Consider the following 21,896-nt stretch of genomic DNA (forward strand, 5'->3'; position numbering starts at 1 on the left):
TTTGTTGTTGGTGGAGAGATATATCTACCTTGCCAACGGTAAACTGATAGCTTGTCACTCACATATGACTTTCTTGCTTAAATGTTCGGTAACCTCCCCTCAATTTTTTTTACCGTAATTTACGAATATTTTTCTATGCTGTGTAAAAAAATCAGATTTTTCAGCAGATTTTCAAATAGTGGCCATGATCTCATTAAACTCGTGTTATTTTTCTGATGATTTTAATCGTAATTACGCACTTGGGCGATCTAAATTAACATCATGCAAAAAGAATTAATTTCAGAAAAATATAGCACGGCGAAGTTCAGAGCGGTGCCGGTTGCTCCACTCGGGCCCTTGCACACCGGCCTAAGATGGCCGCCACCTGTCAACAACGACGAGCGTGGTCGCCGCGATCTAAAGATCACGGAGTTTTTCGTTCGTTCCGACGGGCTAGACCGTCTCGCAGAGTGTTTCGTTACAATACATACATTCACACCTATGTGGGTTTATCTGCATGCCACTGGGATTACAACAATCTATCCTGCAAAAATCATTCTTATGCTCCCATATTCAAAAGACGTGGCTCTCGTCCCTGGGTAAACTTAAGTGTAACTTAAGTGTTTTGATCCGAAAGAAGAGTCAATACCATGTTGCGTTCCCTTCTATTTAAAAAATCTCCTACCGGGAAGTAACAATATCAGAAAATGTTGGTCCTTCATGGACTCAGAAATCTAATGAAATTTTCTTATATGATGGGGCTGAAAGGATTATTAGAGAATGGACAGTGTTTATAATGAATTGAACGACTGGGATTTTTGAGTGAGAGAGAGTGCAAGTTAATGGTTCGGGAGATGGAGATGAACTGGCGTGTGTTAAGATGCTTGCCGGGCAGTCAGAAGTAGGACCCTTTGTCTATACATTAATAGTATCACTCCGCTGAGTGATACCGAGGCGGTCGGCGCGTGTTAAGCGTACGACGGCTGCCGTGAGCCGCGGGACTGCAGGTGAGGAATGCGCTGACTTGGGAATGATAGTGCATGGGAAAGAGTTGTTGTAGGGATAGAGCGGATATGAGGTTTTTGGTGTCGGTGTGGGAAAGGATTCAGGGGTATGGGCCGTTACACTTATTCTCAAAGAAATTTTAAGGCTACCTCGTATAATTTATTTCTTTTTTTCTGTATATTTAGCTATAAATTATGAGATTAAGAAACGCGTGCCTACAAATCGCAGTTTTTGTCATCCTTCCAAAAGAAAAGGTGAATGTTCTTTGCAAAAAATAGGTTCTCAAAATTACATGTTATAACAATGATTTTTATCGATTTTCCTTTATTTTTCATATAGATAAATATTTTTATGCACGAAAATTTGCTAGGACATCGTACAAAAATGACAACGTGCCAAATAAAGCTGTGTTTGGCCAAATTCAAATTTTGTATTTCAAAGTGTCATGATTCACCGCAAAAACGATAAAATTTGGGAATTTTTTAAGTTTTCTCGTGCGTTATAGAAATAAGTAAAATAATTAAGTAATTTAGTAGTAAGAATTTAGTAATAAAAAATGGAGACCGACGGATGCAAGCCCACAAATATTTTTCATCAAACTTCCAAAATTGATCTTGTAATTTTTGCAGATTTGAAATAACAATTGAATTAACAAGATCGAAATATGTCTATTGTACAAAGTTACCTTCCTGTATAAACTCAAATAGTTTTTGATTGTAAACAAACAGTTGAGAACTAGAAGTCTTGCGATTTTGCATTTATAAGTCTACATTACTTTTTCGTTAAAATTCAGTGAAAATATTTTACTAATTTTGTGCCCATGACAACACAAATTGGAATAAGTATGTAACAATTCACGAGAAACATTGTTAAACTACTAACTGCAACAAATTCTTAATTATTAACTGTTGAATTGCTAAACTGCTAACGTTGCTAAACCACGATTCTCGACCATCGAGCGCAAGCTCATCAGCCCAGGAATTACGCACTATAGAAGCATATGACGATGCATTTCAAAATCGATCACTTGAAAAGTAATCATAGGAGGGGCAAACCTAGGGCGTTTGAATGACCCTATATAAAAATAAGACAAAAGCCCGGATCACCAGTTTGCGATTGCCGACAACTAAATACCGAATTAACTAACAGTCATTGATCTCGAGGCAATCACACCTCGGCATTGTCAAGAGACTCGGTAGAGTCTCGGCACAAGTACATTGCAGCCCTGTCGTCTGCTGGCCTGAGGCACTCGGCGAGACTATACTTTCTCTGAATAAAACGATTCGCGGTGGTGGGAGTAAAACTAGCATGTTATTTTCTTTAATTGCGAAGCTAATGAGTTATGTACGGCTTTGAAAATTGAACTTTCAGCTAATTAAGAAGTTCTCTATCGAATGAGCCCAAAATCAGCATGATCGGTGGCGTAATTGCTGAGAAAAAACTTTGCATGGGCTCAAGGTTATGCAAAAAGTACCAACACATTTACGCAGCTGACGTATCCGTATATGGGTTCAGACCGATACATACAAGGGCTTCTTGATGCCCATCATAACCAATCACCGGTGAGAATCTATCCGTCTCGACCAATCGCCGATGAGAAAGTTTCTGATAGTCCTCAATGTTTTCTTGTATACCGCCTGTTATCGTCTGTTATGTTATTATAAAGTGATTGCGATCGTAGCCCCGTGGATCAACGGTGCAAGATTTGCAAATTTCGTTTAAATATTTTGGCTATTATTGGAAATAGCAGTGGATATAATCAATTTTATTTTTTTCATAAAAGAAGTTTCAATAAGTTTCGAGCCCAATTCACGACAATAATATCTATAATAAATAAAACCTCAAAAGTGGATTAATTGATCTCATATACTGTACGGAGAGTGAGTAAAATGTTGAGAAGTGAAAACGTGAATAATGTGTCGTGAAAATTAAGAATTATCTGTTCTACTTCGATATCGTAATATATACATAGATAGCAAATTTGCGAGATTTCGCGTCATGTTGAAGTTTGAGGTTATGACCGCCGGAGTGCTGTTGCGTGCAGAGTGTTGTAGCGACTCGGTGCCTGGCGCGTCCGTGGAGACGTTCAGGCCAGAGTCCAACACAAATCGTGTACCGTCGAGGAGTTTCTGTATAAGTAAGAAATGGTTAGGTCGGTAGAGAAGATCCCTACGCAGTACGTAGCGGTCGAAAAGAATGGGATCGTTGCGTTTCGTCTCCGGTATGGTCACAGACTCATCAGTAGGGCTAAGTGACTCATACCGTGCCCTAGACGCGCTGAGGATGTCGAGGCATGGAGCGATGTGTATTATATTGAAACGCAGACCTAACCATCCGCTTACGAGAAACTGTTCAACGGATTTAGCCGCGTAGTGGCAATGATGAGAAGCTTCGGGAGCCCACAGTGTAGAAAAATAAAAGTGGTTATTGAAAAGTGGAAGGAATCGATATTATTAATGACGTGACTAATTACTGTTGAATAATAATAATAATAACATTGAGAAAAAAAACGTTCGTTCATTATAACCTCTAAAACGTTCGTTCCAAACAAAAATTCTATGTTGTGTAATTACATTAAAGAAAGAGGTGGATGGTTGTGTGTAAACGAATTCAAATAAATTTTAAAAAACTTTGGTCAAGTAATTCAATGTATTGTTGTCATAATTTCTTTCATTTAGTTTGGCTGTGTTCACCGGTCCCTTTTTTCCACCTCCTTAGCTTACAGTGTATTGTCATACCAATTTCTATTAGTTCTCCAGACAATACAAGAGATATTCGTGTTTCTATTTATTTATGTTGATTTCAACAAGATAATTTGAAATATTTATAACAAAAAGCCTTCATGATTGCTTGTTCATACACTCAAGTTTTGAAAAATCTTTGGGCCATGTAAATGCACAGATATATTCACTTGAATTGTTACATGATAAATTTGGAAATTTATTTCAATAAGTCATTGGGTGCTTAATTTTCATGATATCAAAATTTGTATCTTCGAAATGCAATGAACACCTCAAAAGTTCGACAAAGTGATGAAGCGACATGTATATTGAATATTTCCAGACCATGTTTGCGATTGGCATTGTAGGTTGAAAAATTCATGTCTGTAAGTCTACACCTGATCATTTTTGGATGTGATCAAATATTTTGTCTGCGGATAACCATGGAGACATACAAAATTACAGCATTTTGCTTGCTTCAACATGCATCGTATCTGTCACTTTTTTCTTGAATGTGTCATAATAAGTTTCAAAAATGTGGTTCAGGTAATATTTTGAAGTGTTTTTCCCGATAGCACCAAAGTCTGTATAACTGGTACGTAGCAAGTACCTATGAACTTTGATATTTCTGTGAAGTAGCAGGTATGCCAATCTTTTAACTTTTTGGTTCCGACTGGAATATATTAACGAAGATATTCATTACTAAAGTCTTCACCTACTTATTTCTGAATAGGTCTGAAATTACTGTCGTCAGAAACTAATGCACAGATACATGAAACAATTTTGATTTCTGTTCTCTTTCAATTGCGCTGTCTTTTTTTTTTTAACTATGGCATAATTAATTTTATGAATTTGTGGTACTTTTGTCTGTCTGTATCATAACGTAGATGAAGAAATTGCAGCAGATACTGGCAAACTTTGAAAATTCTGTGTTTACACTTGTGCGCCAAGTATTAGCACTTCCTATTTTTGATTATGGAAAATAGGTATATATAAATTATGAAAATTATTAAAAAATTATAGAATATGGTAATACATAAATAATAAATAATTCAAAATGGTACAAAAAGTCAGCGGTGGCCCATTTATGATTGGCATAAGAATTTATGTTTTCAAAATAGATATATATTAAAAAATAAGCAAATCTGTTGGTCCTGACACACTCAATACTTTTCATTTCTCTGATTGGAACTCAGTCGCTATATGCAGAGTTTAAAAATTTTATACATCGTCATGTGTACATCAACTTGATATCTCTGGGTATGATACTGTGAATAGAAAAGAATGCTTCAAAAAGTCATTGGAAGTTTCCTGGTGGATTTGGTGAGCATTATATATATTTTTTCTCTCTCTCTTTCTGTTAAATTTTATGGAAAATCAATCAAAAAATTCGTTTCATTGAAAAATTTTCATATCTTTTTTATTCACAACGATTTGATTAAAAAAATTGAAAATAAAATTCATAAATGAGGGGGGGAAATTCCTCAATAATACAAAATATTCGTAAACGTTACGGAAAATAGTTTTAATCCCACAAAATTGTGGACACATTCGGAATCGATGAAACATGAGGGGATCATCGTGTTTCATCATCATCATCATCACCATCATCATGAGGGAAACATGAGGAAACATCAAACATTCGAAGAATATCAAACAGTTATAAGTTGCAGAAAACTTAATGAAATCATTGGCATTCCACACTCTGTTGATATTTGTTCTTGAGTTCATAAACAGCAAGTTACATGAGATAAAAGAGAATTTTTTACTACTACAACTTTTTCTTGCCTACTAATAGTCAATTGTTTTTCTTAATTTTGCAAAACAATCAAGTAAGGACATACAAGAATATATGGATGTGACGAGTACTTTTGTGTCGTATGTGAATATTTAAAAGTAAAGTGAATAATTAAAAGATTGGTTCTATAAAATTTTCAATTTTCTGAACGTAGAGTATATAGTTTTTATTTCTTTTTTAACCCAGCGTGATTGTGCATGGTTAGCTCAGCTTAATATAATCCGAAAAACAAGATTACTGAACTTTTGAGAAAAAAGATCTGATACAGAATATCAAAAATTCCCCTAGGGAAAAAAGGTTGGGACAAGTACATTGATGGTCCCTTGTTTCCTGATCATATCACGAAAAATGTGGAAAAACAATTCCATAAAAAAATTATTAAACCAACTGTAAACAATTTCAACAAAACGTATAAAAAAAAAATCACAAATTCTGAAAAAACATTACATCAAAAAAATACAAAACTGTAATTATTTTTAAAAGTGTCAAAAAAATCAAATAAAACATAAGCAATAAAAAAACGACAGATAAAAAAAAGTTTTTTTCAAATCAATTGAACGAAATTTCCATCTAAGTTACATCCAGCATTTAAACTTATGATATCAATTCGAGGCCAGGTATTTAAAGATAATTCAGCATATTCATTCCTACGATATAATACCTTAAAATTGCCAATTCTTTTGGATTTGTTTTGAATTTTGTGTATTTTTCGTCAAAAATCGCTTAAGTCTAGGGATAGATCTGTGTCGATAATTTTTTACATCAAATTTTTCGAAAAATAAGTCTTTTTTCGTCGAAACCACAGTGATAAACCGAAAATCATATCTCGGCCTCCAACGCGCATTCCTCCGTGCTTTTGGATCCCCAACGAGCATAACATATTAGAGTACAAGGGAAAAAATCGCTCAAGTCCAAGTACAGACTTGTGAAGAAATATTTTCAGTACAATTTTAACGAAAAATAGGGTATTTTCTCGGAATCCGACGTTAAGGAAGTTGAGGCTGTACAGCCATTCTTTTTACCCAAAAGTTATGATCTGAACCTTTCAAAAGTTAGGCCAGTTTACAGTTCGGCAATATTACTTTGAAGAAAAGTTGGGGGAAAAAAGACGAAAAACTGGTGAAAGCTCAGTCGAAAACCCGAACGGTGACGATCCTAGTTTCCAAAAACTGCACGGGAAACAGATTATTATTAATATAATCTCAGAAAAACTCCTAATAAATCTGAAAAAATTGACATTATTCAGCAAGTCTCGCTTATGTTGCCCAAAAAATTTTATATTTTTAGTATCATTTTTAACGGAGATATTACTGAATGTTTCTTAACTTCCATAAGATTACATTTTATTTGGCCCAAATTGTTATTGATTTTTCTAAGCAACGACGCTTCTAACATGTCTGAAAATTTAACTGATTTTTTTTTACACTTCCCTTTATAAGATTCAATCGGTTTGAAAGCAACGACATCATTTTCATTCTAATGCCTCGACTTCCTTAAGAGCCGAAAATCATATTCCTACCGCCAACATGAATTTCCCCATGTACTTGGGTTCCTAATGGACATAAAGTGACGTAAAAAGAACGCGCCTGGAACTCTACCCCTGCGGTGGTCCGGGAAATAGTTCACAGTATCATATCATTATCCCGAGTGTTTAAAATCTTTGAAAATGCTCAAACAAAATAATAATCTTAAAAAACATACTAACAAAATAACACATGAAAATTGGAACTTAAATTCTATAATCGTCAAAACGAAATCTAGGAAGTCGAGAAAAAAAAACGTGATATCAAACGCCAAAATTCCCCTAGGGAAAAAAAAGGTTGGGACAAGTACATTGATGGTCCCTTGTTTCTGGATGATATAGAAAAAATATTCAAATCCAGGAAAACAATTATATGGAAACAAGAAACGAAAAATTGAAAGGTTCAAAAAATTCAACAAAAATTAAAAACAATCGAAAAAAATTCTATAAAGAAAAAGTAAAAAATTTTCAAACAAAATCATAAATATTAAACAAATTGAAAAATGTACTATCCAAGTTACATGCAATATAAAAATGTATCATATCAATTGAAGGCCAAGTTTTTATTGAGCATTTGGAATATTTACCCAACAAATCGGAAACTTTGATTGAAAAAATGACGTTTTATGCATAGGAGTCACTAATCATTCATCAAGAGACTCGGTAGAGTCTCGGGACAAGTACATTGACAGCCCTGTCGTCTGCTGGCCTGAGGCTCTCGCCGAGACTATATTTTCTCTGAATAAAACGATTCGCGGTGGTGGGGGTAAAATTGGCATGTGACTTTCTTTAATTGCAAAGCTCATGAGTTATGTACGGCTTTGAAAATTGAACTTTTAGCTAATTAAGAAGTTCTCTGTCGAATGAGTCCAAAATCAGCATGCTCGGTGTCGTAATTTCTGAGAAAAAACTTTGCACGGGCTTAAGATTATGCAAAAGTTACTAACGCATTCAGGATTTTACGTATCTGTATACGCGTACTCCAACCGCTACAAACATAGGCCTCTTGGCCCCCATGATCACCAATCCCTGGTGAGATAAATTTTGTTGCAACCAATGAAGAGTGAGAGAATTTTTGGGCCAATGACATTCAAGAAAAAGAGCAAGGAAGTTTGGCGGAAAGCTAAGGAGCTCGAGAGCTCGAAAGTACTCGAAAGTCACCAGCTGAAGTTTCACGTCATGTTGACATTTGGGGTTATGATGTTATGAAGTGCGTGCGGGAAAATAAAAATAATTTTCACGTCATCTAACGAAGTGCATATTGATATTTATTTTGTTAAAACTTGTGGAATACTAAACCGGTATAAAAGCGGCCGCGTAAATGTAGACTGTGATCTGTGTGTGAAAATAAAAAATATAAAAAAATGCGCGAAGCATATGTCAACGAAACTTTTCAAGATTTCATTATTTCGTTCGATTGGAAATAAGTGTCAACTGAGATAATCTTTCAATTAAACCAGAGTGCGTGGAATATTGTGCAGTGTAAATATATCATCAGTTGCGTGATTATATATCATGTGTAATAATGTAGGTTATATATACGAGTGCCCTTTGATAGCTGTGTGGTAATAACGAACCGGCCGAGGTTTGATGTTGTGCGGGACAAATGTAACAAACGTTCGGATAGTTAGTGAATAATATAAATAAGGCAAATCAGCTAGTTTATCAAAAATAGGTCTGGAAGTTGTAAGGAAAAATGTTCGTCAACCTAAAACGTCAAATTTTCTTTTTGCGATATGAAATATTATGGTTGATAATTAATAAATCAAGAACACACGGAACTGTTAGTGTATAATGTGAGAAACTCCAATCGAATAAATATTTTCTAATTTATTTCTTGTGTCAACATTATTTTTGAATATTCCCATATTTTTTTCCTATTGAGTTTGGCTCTGCTCTTTTCGATCCTTGTTTTGACTCCATCGGTTTGCAGCGGATCGATACATAATATTAAATGGTTGCTTAATATGTTTCCTATGATTTTCTACTATTTCTTCATGCTGATTGGGGTAACGTGATTCAAGAGGTTTCCAATTATGATCATCAATCGCACATTTTGTACATCAGATTCTGAAAACAGTTTCTGGTCTTGATATAAGGTCTTTTTCCACCTGGTCTGTCGAGTAATAAATTTTGAAACTTGTTCCAAAAAGTTTTTGGATGCTTTTTTTGCTGATAATATGAAAAGTTGAATCTTCGGAATGCGGTAGGCAAACACAAATATTGACAACAATACTTATGAAATGACGTGTATGTTGAGTATTCCTATTCTGCAAACTGCAAATGTGGAATTATTGGTGAAAACATTCATTACGATAAGTGTACAGTTGTTCAGTTTTCGATGCGATTAAGTATAATACCTGCCAACATCATGGAAACCAACAGAATTATTGAATGTTATGTGCGCTATGTCATTTTAATGTAACATCATGACTTCTAACAACTTTCCACTCTAATACTATAGATTTGGATCATTGAAATACAGCAAAAATCTGCAAACTATAAAATTTATATACTGTGCCATTGATTTTATTTTTTGACTCGCACTGTAACATAAATATCAAGTGAAAAATTCATTACAAAAGTCTTCAGTTGCTCATTTATGGATGGATTTGAAATTGCTGTCTTCCAAACTCATTGCGCAGATACATTGAATCGCAGCAGATACCTGCGAACTTGGAAATTTCTGCGGATAAGTATATGTGCTAAGTATCACCCCCTATCTTTGATTATGGTAATATGTAATGGAACTTTGTTCAGCAAGTTTTAAAGTATTTCTTTTCAAATAGTATTAAAGTTTGCATTACTGCGATATGGAGCGAATACCTTCAAACTTTCAGCTTTACTAATTATCTTAATTTTCCTTTTTCTAAATTCTATGCTAAATTTCTCAATTTCCTAATTTATTTCTAAATTATCCTGAAATGAAATTGTTTTCCTCCACAACCAATGCAGGTACCTTAAACGTCTTTGAATTCCGTTGCTCTGTCGAATCAAGTACGCTCAGTAGTTTTTTTTACTTCTTTGAATTCTGACATAATAAATGTTTCCGGGTGCCTTTTTTCTGCAACTATCAAACTGTAGATAATTGGATCACCGCGGCCACTTGCAAACTTTGGAAATATATTTCATCGGGGGCATGTTTTGGATGCCACGAAAATGTCTAGATTTAGAATACAAAAACGACATTTAAAAATGGCCAATTCTGTTGGATTCGTTGTGTCTCGAATTTGATCTATCGTTTCTCTTTTCCTTTCTTTTCACTCACGTTATAAGCCGGAAATCATATCTCAGCCCGCAACAGGCATTGCTACATGCTCTTGAGTTTCCAATGGAGAAAACATATTAGAAGACAAGAAGAAAAATCACCAAAATCCAAGAACAAACCTCTATCGAAATATTTCCAGTACAATTGTGACGAAATTTAGGTCTTTTTTCGTGGAAACCAACGTTATAAGCCGAAAATCATATCACGACCTACAACCTGCTTTTCACCGTGCTCTTTGGTTCCTAATTGACAAAACATATTAGAGTACAAGGAAAAAAATCGCCAAAGTCCAAGAACAGACCTGTGACGAAATATTTCCAGTTCAATTTTTACGAAAAATAGGTCTTTTTTCGTGGAAACCTACGTTATAAGCCGAAAATCATATCCCGGCCTTCAACCCGCTTGCGGCCGTGCTCTTGGGTTCCTAATTGACAAAACGTATTAAAGTACAAGGGAAAAAATCGCCAAAGTCCGAGGACAGACCTGTGACGAAATATGTCCAGTACAATTTTGACGAAAAATCGGTTTTTTTTCGTGAAAACCAACGTTATAAGACGAAAATCATAAATAATTCATAGAAATACAAACTAAAATCCTGTAGTCAACTGAACATAAATAAGGAACTTTAGAGAAAAAAGACGTGATATCAAACCATAAACTTCCCCTAGGAAAAAAAAGGTTGGGACAAGTACATTGATGGTCCCTCGTTTCCTGATAATTCCATCCATAAAAAAAACTTTAAAAATATTTTCTTTTTAAATTGTCAAAAAAATGATTTTATAAAAAAAAATACAGAACAATTCGAAAAAAATTTCACAAATCTTGAAAAAACATTATCTGTAAAAAAAACTAATCTGTATCTATTTTTTAAAGTGTCAAAAGAATCAAATAACAAGTAAAAAATAAAAAATTGAAAAATCGCGCTTGAAATCATTTTGGAAACCGATGCCTTATTCTTCTTATTTGATTCGAACAGCTAAGTCAATTGAAAAAAATTCCATCTAATTTACGTGCAGCATTAAAATTTATTATATCAATTCGAGGCCAAGTATTTTCTAATGAATTGAAAAAAGTTACCACTTGAGTTACGTGCAGCACTAAAATTTATGATATCAATCGAAGGACAAGTAATTTATGAGTAACTCCAAATTTCAACATCATGGAATTGTTCTAAGAAGCTTTTAAATCCAAAAAAATCACATGCAAGCTAGTCATTTCTTACTCTATGGTGGCAAAGACTTATAAGAAAATCGATTCTTTTCAGACTTTCAGGAGCTTCTGATATTATTCACAATATTCGACGTCGATTGGATCGATACAAATTATATTTAAATATGAGTTAAAAGTACTTGTCCGGCCCATCACTTTCCATTAAAATTGTTTATTCAAATAAAAATCAGGGCTTCTCTAGAACTGATCGAGCACAAATATTCATGCAGAGCGAATTTAGAGAGTTATCTTCAAGTAATATTCCCTTAATTGCACTAATTGAATAAGAATGGAAACGAATTGTCCTGTACTATACAAGGGATGTTATTGTGCATCGATAAATAAAAAACATTTTGCACATTAAATATGTTCAAGCTTCCAAAAATATCTCCCCAGTTGGTATTGGAATGACGGCAATTTTTACTTCTCACTTTTTCCAGCGAACGAATTTCATTCGGTATAACTAACCTATACTATTATTAAGAACATTAAACTAATAATAAATTGCATGTCAATAAATTTTTAACCGGATTCTGCCGTACAATTTCGTTTTTTTATGATTGATTTTTATTTGAATGAATAGTGTTGGGCCGGACAAGTATTTTTAACTCATATTTAAATATAATTTGTATCGATCCAATCGACGTCGAATATTGTGAATAATATCAGAAGCTCCTGAAAGTCTGACAAGAATCGATTTTCTTATAAGTCTTTGCCACCATAGAGTAAGAAATGACTAGCTTGCATGTGATTTTTTTGGATTTAAAAGCTTCTTAGAACAATTCCATAATGTTGAAATTTGGAGTTACTCATAAATTACTTGTCCTTCGATTGATATCATAAATTTTAGTGCTGCACGTAACTCGAGTGGTAACTTTTTTCAATTCATTAGAAAATACTTGGCCTCGAATTGATATAATAAATTTTAATGCTGCACGTAAATTAGATGGAATTTTTTTCAATTGACTTAGCTGTTCGAATCAAATAAGAAGAATAAGGCATCGGTTTCCAAAATGATTTCAAGCGCGATCTTTCAATTTTTTATTTTTTACTTGTTATTTGATTCTTTTGACACTTTAAAAAATAGATACAGATTAGTTTTTTTTACAGATAATGTTTTTTTAAGATTTGTAAAATTTTTTTCGAATTGTTCTGTATTTTTTTTTATAAAATTATTTTTTTGACAATTTAAAAAGAAAATATTTTTAAAGTTTTAATAATTATTTTCGAGGAAAAACAAGCTCATGAAGCAAAAGTTATAAAGAAAGTTACGTACAGTACTAAAATTGATTATATCCATTCGAGGCCAAGTATTTATCAGTAATTCGAAATATAATCTCCAGCAACAAATAAGTGTTGAGAATCCTCATCGGGCTCAGAACGTTTCATTGAAATTACTAAAAAATTAATAGAAATAAAAAATTGAAGAATCTTCCTTTTGAATAATAAGAACGATGGCAACCTTTTTTTTAACCTGAACATATGAAAATCGGTAAAAACTCACATGAAAGTCATTCGTTACTTCATGAAGGTACAGACTTTGAAAAATCGATTCCCCTCCAACTTTCAGGATCGCCTGGTGTTATTCACAACATTCAACTTCGATTGGATCGGTACAAATTATGTTCAAATACGTCTTAAACGTACTTGTCCAGCCCATCACTTTTTATTCGAATTGCTCATTCGAAAAAAAAATCAGGGCTCTTCTATGATCACAAATATAATAAAATTTATAGAAATAAAAAGAACATCTCCAAGTAATTTGAACTTGACTGTTCTCAAGTTCGTATTGCAATAATAGCAATTTCCACTTCACAATCCCTTCAGTGAACACATACCATTCGGTAGGAACCAATGAAAATGATAAATAATAAGTCTCATTACAAGAAATTTTTGAATCTACTCAGCATTGGAATGTTTTATTTTTCGATAGTCACGCACACATTTTGATAAATATCACGAGTCAAGTATGACACGCGCGATTCCTGGAATTCCTGGAGAAAAATGATTCTGTTGTGAATGATAAGTCCATATAATATAAATAGATTGATCAATTTCGTCTTTGATTTTAGTTTCATTTCAACAAGAGCGATTCCTGTAATTCGAAGGAAAATTATTTTTTCGGCAATTACTGTTCCTTAATATTAACATATGGATTAACTTCGTTTTTGATTTTTTTTTTCGAATGAGCAATTCGAATAAAAAGTGATGGGCTGGACAAGTACGTTTAAGACGTATTTGAACATAATTTGTACCGATCCAATCGAAGTTGAATGTTGTGAATAACACCAGGCGATCCTGAAAGTTGGAGGGGAATCGATTTTTCAAAGTCTGTACCTTCATGAAGTAACGAATGACTTTCATGTGAGTTTTTACCGATTTTCATATGTTCTGGTTAAAAAAAAGGTTGCCATCGTTCTTATTATTCAAAAGGAAGATTCTTCAATTTTTTATTTCTATTAATTTTTTAGTAATTTCAATGAAACGTTCTGAGCCCGATGAGGATTCTCAACACTTATTTGTTGCTGGAGATTATATTTCGAATTACTGATAAATACTTGGCCTCGAATGGATATAATCAATTTTAGTACTGCACGTAACTTTCTTTATAACTTTTGCTTCATGAGCTTGTTTTTCCTCGAAAATAATTATTATGAATGATTAGTGACTCCTGTGCATAAAACGTCATTTTTTCAATCAAAGTTTCCGATTTGTTGGGTAAATGTTCCAAATGCTCAATAAAAACTTGGCCTTCAATTGATATGATACATTTTTATATTGCATGTAACTTGGATAGTACATTTTTCAATTTGTTTAATATTTATGATTTTGTTTGAAAATTTTTTAGTTTTTCTTTATAGAATTTTTTTCGATTGTTTTTAATTTTTGTTGAATTTTTTGAACTTTCCAATTTTTCGTTTTTTGTTTCCATATAATTGTTTTCCTGGATTTGAATATTTTTTCTATGTCATCCAGAAACAAGGGACCATCAATGTACTTGTCCCAACCTTTTTTTTCCCTAGGGTTTGGAGAAAACTTGAACATCCACTAATGTAATTGTTTTTTAATTTGCCATCCCTTTTCCATCCAACTATTTTATTGAGTAGTTCGACGTGAGGTCCCACGCTGTGTACATAAAAAAAAATATCCATTCTCGACTAGTTCGACTGATAAATTCATTACTCCAAATTCTTCCTATTTAACGCGATTTCTTTTCTTAAATCAATTTTTACACAGCCTACTCCTTTGTTCATCCATTTCAGTACTTGTGTAATTCATCAAATCATCTGCCCATTTGGTAAAAAAATGAGTGTACGGACAAACGAGTGAAAGTGACGCGTGGATAAATTAGAATGCGTATGCGCATGAAAGAATGGCCGTATCTATCCGTACAAGATTAAGGCCAGGGGGCTGACACTTGCCGGTTTTTCCTATACGACGAAACAATTCGCGTTTTGATGCTGTTTCTTAGTTCTGCTAGCGCCCTGTACGTGGCGTTGGCAGTGATGTGACCGATGTGACCGTCTGAAACTTCACCCCCCCCCGATTTCCCCTTCGCCGGTCAGCCATGTTGTTAATTCATTTGAGCCATTTGAGCTACTTGAGCGTTCGAGGTTATTTTTGCCATTAGTTTTCGGGCATTTTCGGGATTTTCGGAGCATTCGGAATATTCGGTGTGCATAGTGGTTTTTTCGTTTTTTTGTGCAGTGATCTGAAAATCGGTAATGGTAAACAGTGTAAACGGACAATATTGCATAGTTTGTCATGCCGACGTGTATTGTGCCGGGATGTACTTCGGGTTATTTTTCAAATAGTGAGAAAGTTCACTTTTTCACCTTACCCCGAAATCCCGAAAGTGAAAAATTGTGGAAAGTGGCAACAAGAAGAACGGATAATTTGGTCAAAGCCGGAAGAGCGGTATGCGAAAAACATTTTCGAAAAGACCAAATTGTTTGGCAACGCGAACTACTTGGTTCCGATGGTCAAGTACTTGGAGTGGTAAGTATTGGTGACTCATAATTGCTTTGCAAGATTCAGATAGGTTTATTTCATTTTTTTTCATTCACATTATTATAATTGGGATTGTAATTATAATTACAGACACAGTACAAAATCCCGCGTTTGAAGAAAGGCTCTGTACCCTCGCAGTTTCCATGGAACAAATGCAATGAAGTTTCTCAGGAAGAGGAAGGCGAAAAATCAAATTCCGAAGAGGATATTTCCATCGCTGGTATTGCCGAAGAGATTTTTTCTAACAGTCAACATTCCATATCGAAGGAATCTGTCCAAGCTGCTCCGGCAGAAGGAGAGAACAAATCAAATATCGAAGAGGATATTTCCATCGCTGGTATTGCCGAAGAGATTTTTTCTAACAGTCAACATTCCATATCGAAGGAATCTGTCCAAGCTGCTCCGGCAGAAGGAGAGAACAAATCAAATATCGAAGAGATTTTTTCCATCGCTGGTATTGCCGAAAAGATTTTTTCTAACAGTCAATATTCCATATCGAAGGAATCTGTCCAAATTGCTCTGGCAGAAGGAGAGAACAAATCAAATATCGAAGAGATTATTTCCATCGCTGCCACTGCAGAAGAGATTTTTTCTGACAGTCAACATTGTACATCAAATGAATCGGACCACGTTGCTCCGGCAGAAGAAAGATCAACACAAATGGAAAGTATAAGTACTCTGGATTTCACAAAACTGCTTGCAGCTAAAATACTAATTCCTTTCGGATGGATGAAGCAAGTTATAGACTGCGGCCATGCCAAGGTCATATTTTTTTTCACCCACAAAACTGAGGAAATTGGTGAAATATATGAAACGCATATATTGAAAGATATCACACTGAAAGAAGAAATGTCTGTCCAAATGCGAGTTTTAGGCGTACCGCTCAATCCTAGTCATCATCTCGATCTCAACTTGCCTCGCTATATAACTGACCTTGAACAGTTGGAAATTTTACTGAGAACGATGCATCGGCTCAACGTATGTCGCGGTTGTGGTGAACCACCGGAGCAGCTGAACTGTATCACATTAAAAAAAGACGTTTCTAGTACTTGGCGTCACGCTCGATGTTCGCTGTTATTGCATAATACAAAGATGTGCGAATTTTGTAACCGAGCAAAAAAATCATTGGCTACAAATCTTCGCAGGTACATGCAAGGCGAGGTAAAAATAATTCGAAAGAAATCAATTATCGCTTTAAAGGAGCAACAACGGCTATTATTGAGGTCGCAATCGAGATACCGCTCAGCAGTGAAGGCCAAACGTCTTGCACGGGAAAAAGTGAAAAGTTTGAAAATGGAGGTTCATAAAATTCGCGAGAAAATGGCATCATGTACCAGTCAAGATCTTGAGCGACATATCGAAAATGGAAATATTCCTCAAAACCAACTTCACGTGCTGACTCAAATAATTGAAGCCGCAAAGCATAACAATTCGAAAGGACGCGATTACTCGGAGCAATGGATGTTACTAAGCATGCTCCTGAATATGAGATCACCAGCAAGGTATGAGTTTCTGCGATTAAACGAGATTTTACCTCTTCCATGTAAGAGAACTGTTCGCAGGTATGTTATACTATGTATTGACATTATTGAGATATGGAATTAAAAAATTCGAAATATTGAAAACTATAATTTTCGTATTTTTTCTCACATGTATAAATACGAACTAAATATCGCTAATTGTTTCCAGATATTTATCGAAAATTAAGACCACTTGTGGTTTTGATCAGGAATTTTTCGAGGTGTTTCAAGTGGCATTGAACAAACTGGATGAATCACAAAGACATGGGATTCTTTTATTCGACGAAATTTCTGTTCGGGAATGCGTCAGTGTTGACACGAAAAACCTCACATATAAAGGATTAATCGACTTCGGGAATGACGGTTGCAAATCGTCGAATTTCACGGAAAAAGCGAACCATGCACTAGTTTTGATGTTCCAGTCGTTAACCGATTCGAATTGTCAGCCTGTTGCAGTTTTTGCCTCAAGAGGACCCGTAAAAGGCGAAGTGCTCGCACAACTCATCGTAAAAGCAATTGTTTTGCTTGAAAATATCGGCGCGAAAATACACGCAGTTGTTGGCGATGGAGCCAGCACGAATAGAAAATTTTGGTCTGAAGTCGGCGTGAGTGGGAAAAAAGAGAATCTGCGCAATTACTTTGAGCATCCTTTAGTAGAAGGTCGCAAAATATTTGTCTTTTCCGATACTCCTCATCTTGTAAAGACTATACGAAACCGTTTGCATAATAAAGGAGTTTTACAGGTATGTATATTTATATGCACTAAAAGTAAATAGCTGCATAAATATATTTGTTGTATTCATTATAGTAAACATTTTTCAGATCGATCCTTCAGAACCACTCATCAAGTGGGAGCACATCAAGCTTCTCTATGAAAAAGACCGCGAAAATGCAGGTCCCGGCCAAGCTCTAGTTTGTCCAAGGTTAACATCTAATCACGTCAATTTGAACAACTCTTCAAAAATGCGTGTGCGCTTGGCAACTCAAGTAAGCCTCTTTATTCTTACAATCAACTGTGTCTACTCTAAAACAAACTTTCTTCAAAAAAAAAGTAAACCAACTGAATTGATTTAATTATTGACTTACAGGTCTTCAGCAAATCAGTGGCAGGAGGGCTACGGTTTTTCAAAATGTATGTACCGGAACTTCGTAACTGTGAAGCCACGGCTTCATTTTGTGAGTGGGTCAACAATATGTTTGACGCTCTAAATCGTAAACACCTGATCGACGGTGTCCAATCAGGCAATATCGACTACAAGGTAAATGTAATAAATGATATCATTATAATTAGCTATGCGATGTTACTGTTGTTTATCTAAATTTATATTTATATAAATATAATTTTCTATCAAATATAAATCATTATTGTGATATAACATTCAAGAGTCGCTGAGAAAGTTGGACGCTTGGGAGGACCACGTGGAAAAAGAACGAATATCGGAGAATCTCTTCTTAACGAAACAAACTGCAGAGGGTCTTCGCGTTACACTGCAATAGATGTTAGATCTTGTAGATTATTTAACGCAGCACTGTAATTTTCCCAGTGTACTAACCGGTCGAGTTAACCAGGATCCGCTGGAGGTTTGTTTACAGAGTCCTCTCGTCGAGAAATTTCCTATGAATTACTTCCTTTATCAACAGGCTTCGTGTATTTATAAGATTTGACAACATGAATTTTCAATTTCTTTTATCAACAAAGCATGCGATCCAAACTTATCAGATTCAGGATTCCACAATTATGGTTCTTTTTTTTTCTTTGCACGTTAATCCATGCATGTGTCTTTGTTTTTCTTGTGTTAATTGCAGAAATTTTTTGGCACTTCTCGACAAGTGGGTGGTTGCGATGATCATCCCTCGATGCCAACGTTTTTGAATATTTATAAAATTTTGTCTTTGTACAGTATTCTCAAACCTCCAAAAACGGGAAATTGTTCCATTACAAAAGAAAACCCTACCCTGCCTTTGGTAACGCTTGCCGATCTTCAATCGATATACCACAATTCTGATACTTCTGTGAACATCTCAAATTTAATCAAAGAAAAATTGCAACGTATTGTGCAGCATGAAGAATGGGACTTCGAAACTGTATCGGAGCACGATTACAGTGTGCCTGAAGTTGCCAGTTGCGTTATGTACTGCTTAACTGCTGACCTTTCAAAACAAATTTGTAACACAGTTAAGTGTCTCAAATGCAAAGACGCATTATTACGATCAGATGCCAATGGCATAATTCTCCCCGAAGCTCTATTGAGTAATTGGCAACAACGCGACGGGCTGGTCCACCCGAACACACGTTTATACCATTTTTTAGTATTTCTTGAGAAAAGCTTCCAATCTCACTGTGATTCCCCGCATGTTTTTGATAATATTCTTGACGATGTGCTTAATTATCGGAGCCTGTCATTCCCTTGTCCCGATCATGCTCATGATATTTTGTATCAAATAATTAAATACTTCGTCACGAAAAGGATGCAACAATATTGTACGAGAATCAACGCTGAACAAAAAAAAATAACCAAACCAGCAAAAAACATTCAAAATTTCATACCACTTAAATGTAAATAAATAAATATTTATTTGTTTTCATATATTTTGTCTTCTTTCATCCGTCTTCCCTTTTTTAAACTAGGTTCTAAATCCTAAACGTACTAAATATAAAAAAAAATAAATACATAACAAATAATAAATTACATACAAAAATAACAAATAAAATATTTTTTGTGTTGCCCTACATCCTACAGCCCCTACCGCCCCTACTGGCAAACCCATCCCCTCTCCATTCCATTGCAGCGGTCTTGTGCCTGCCAGCGCTACAAGCGGCAAAACTCGGCGACAATTCAGAGCTACATTTCTCGAGTCGATTTCCGAGGCCAGTGTCAGGGGGCTGATTAAGGCATATAAAGGGATTAAACTAGGAGCTGGTATTGCCCCCGCTGTGCGCACATTCTCTGTCTCTCTCGCTCGGCGATGCAGAAGGAGAGGGGGGGAGGAGGTAGCCACGTTCAGCGTAGTGCGTGACGTAGCGTGTGACAAAACGTAAGAAATCGTGCAAAGGACGTAAGTCCCATTGTAAACATGCTGAACCTACGCCCGTCTGTCTCTAAGATATTAAAGTTCCCGAAACGATGGATTTTAAATTACTAACGTTACATATCTCAGAATCAACTGGACGGATTCACTTGCAACAAAGACCAATGGAAACGGAGAAATAAAAAAAAAATCGTCACTGATTTTCAGGTTCTTTCATGAAATGGTTTGTTTGTGAGAGCCGTTTGAAAATTCTGCGACGTCAGAAAACCGGCATATTCGCGTATATAAGAGTAGCGGCAGGGCTTACGCTGGCTTTTCTTTTGTACTGCAGTTTTTCCTTTTAATACTTGGCGTTGAGCCGCTACCGCGTCTTTTCATTAAAAATTTCAAAATGATAAGAATTTAAGAAAATTTGGTGAACATATTCTTTAGGGCCAAATTTTACAATACAAATTTTTTAAGATTTTTCTTCTGTACAGTTAGCGAGTAATTGATGACTAAAGTTCACGTGTACAAGCATACCGTTCCATATATATAGGTATACATTCCGGGCGTAAGAAATCTGCTTCAATGCGTAATTACTCGATAACTGAGTAGAAGAAAATTTTGAAAAAATTATGTTTTTGCACTTAATGTTGAAGAACATTATCACCAAATTTGATCAATTTCTAATTATTTAGACTTTTGTATCCAACCTCCTTAACTGTTATTCCGCAGGTACAAAATAGCTACATAGTTTGTCTTTCTCTTATTGTGGAAAATGAGTGAGAACGGTATAACTCAGTTTTGATCATTTCTGTGTTAGGGGCGGGGGGGGGGGGGGGGGAGAAGAGAGTGAGCGCCTAGGCTCAAAATCGTTATATCGGTTAGAATACAATATATTTCAAATGCATAAAAAAGCTTCAGGCTAAGTCTGTTAGTCCTGCAACGCGTAGAGTACTACTGTGAAAGGAATAGTATATTATACTACAAGGGTAGAAAGTTTCGACCGAGGTGTAAAGAAAAAGGATTTTCTTCATTTTCATCACAGTGAATAAATAAAATGAATAAGAGATAGAGAATTTGAAATTATATACATACCACATTCGAGTTTCACGCGTATTTTTATTTCTGGTTGACATTTGTATTTATTCTATTCAATAGATTTCAGCTTCAGAAGTTGAAATCGTTCCACCGTGTTTAGAGAATGATACCAAATAAAATAATAAGAGTAAAACTATCAGAAAAAACAACAATCAACCGTAATACCCACTTTCCTTTGATTCCACGAACTTGAAAGAACTGTACAGCTCAAAATCAGTGAGCAAAGTGTCTGCCAAATTTTTTTCGTATTGAGGGAGTCACAATGAATCGAATGGGCACAATTAGAACCATGAGCAAATGATTTAGTAGAGCTTTTTTTTTAGCATTTTTACAACTCCGTCCTGTGATTATGGAGTGCCCTGGATGTCTGCCTCTTCGATTTTCTTCGTTTTCAGAATGATTGTGACCATCAGTCCCAGGGGCAGACATGTGCAAATGAATTAGTACTCCTCTTTTTTTAACAGATTTAAAGCACTGTAACGCAAAAACGCAGCGACATATGACTTTTTTTACTGGACCAAATCGATTTGTATCGATCTAAATTTCAATCCATATCGATATGAAACACGAGTAAACCATATCCCGAAATACTCACCAGTTCCCTAACTATAAGTGTCACATCGTTTTTGTTTTGCAGTCATCAAACAATTATTGTCACGTCTATGTGCAATATAAACTTTGAATGCTAAATCAGCAGATAAATAATATAATCAATGTTTACATCTTCAAGGCCACTGCACACGTTGATATT

General features: G+C 35.1%; 1 protein-coding gene across 5 annotated transcripts in view; it reads left to right on the plus strand.

Annotated features, from left to right (window-relative positions):
* Nucleotides 1-21,896, plus strand: part of LOC122413486 (membralin) — a 758,197-nt gene that overhangs the window by 137,444 nt on the left and 598,857 nt on the right. The window lies entirely within an intron of this gene.

This window comes from Venturia canescens, chromosome 7 (genome assembly GCF_019457755.1).
Source record: "Venturia canescens isolate UGA chromosome 7, ASM1945775v1, whole genome shotgun sequence".
NCBI lineage: Eukaryota > Metazoa > Arthropoda > Insecta > Hymenoptera > Ichneumonidae > Venturia > Venturia canescens.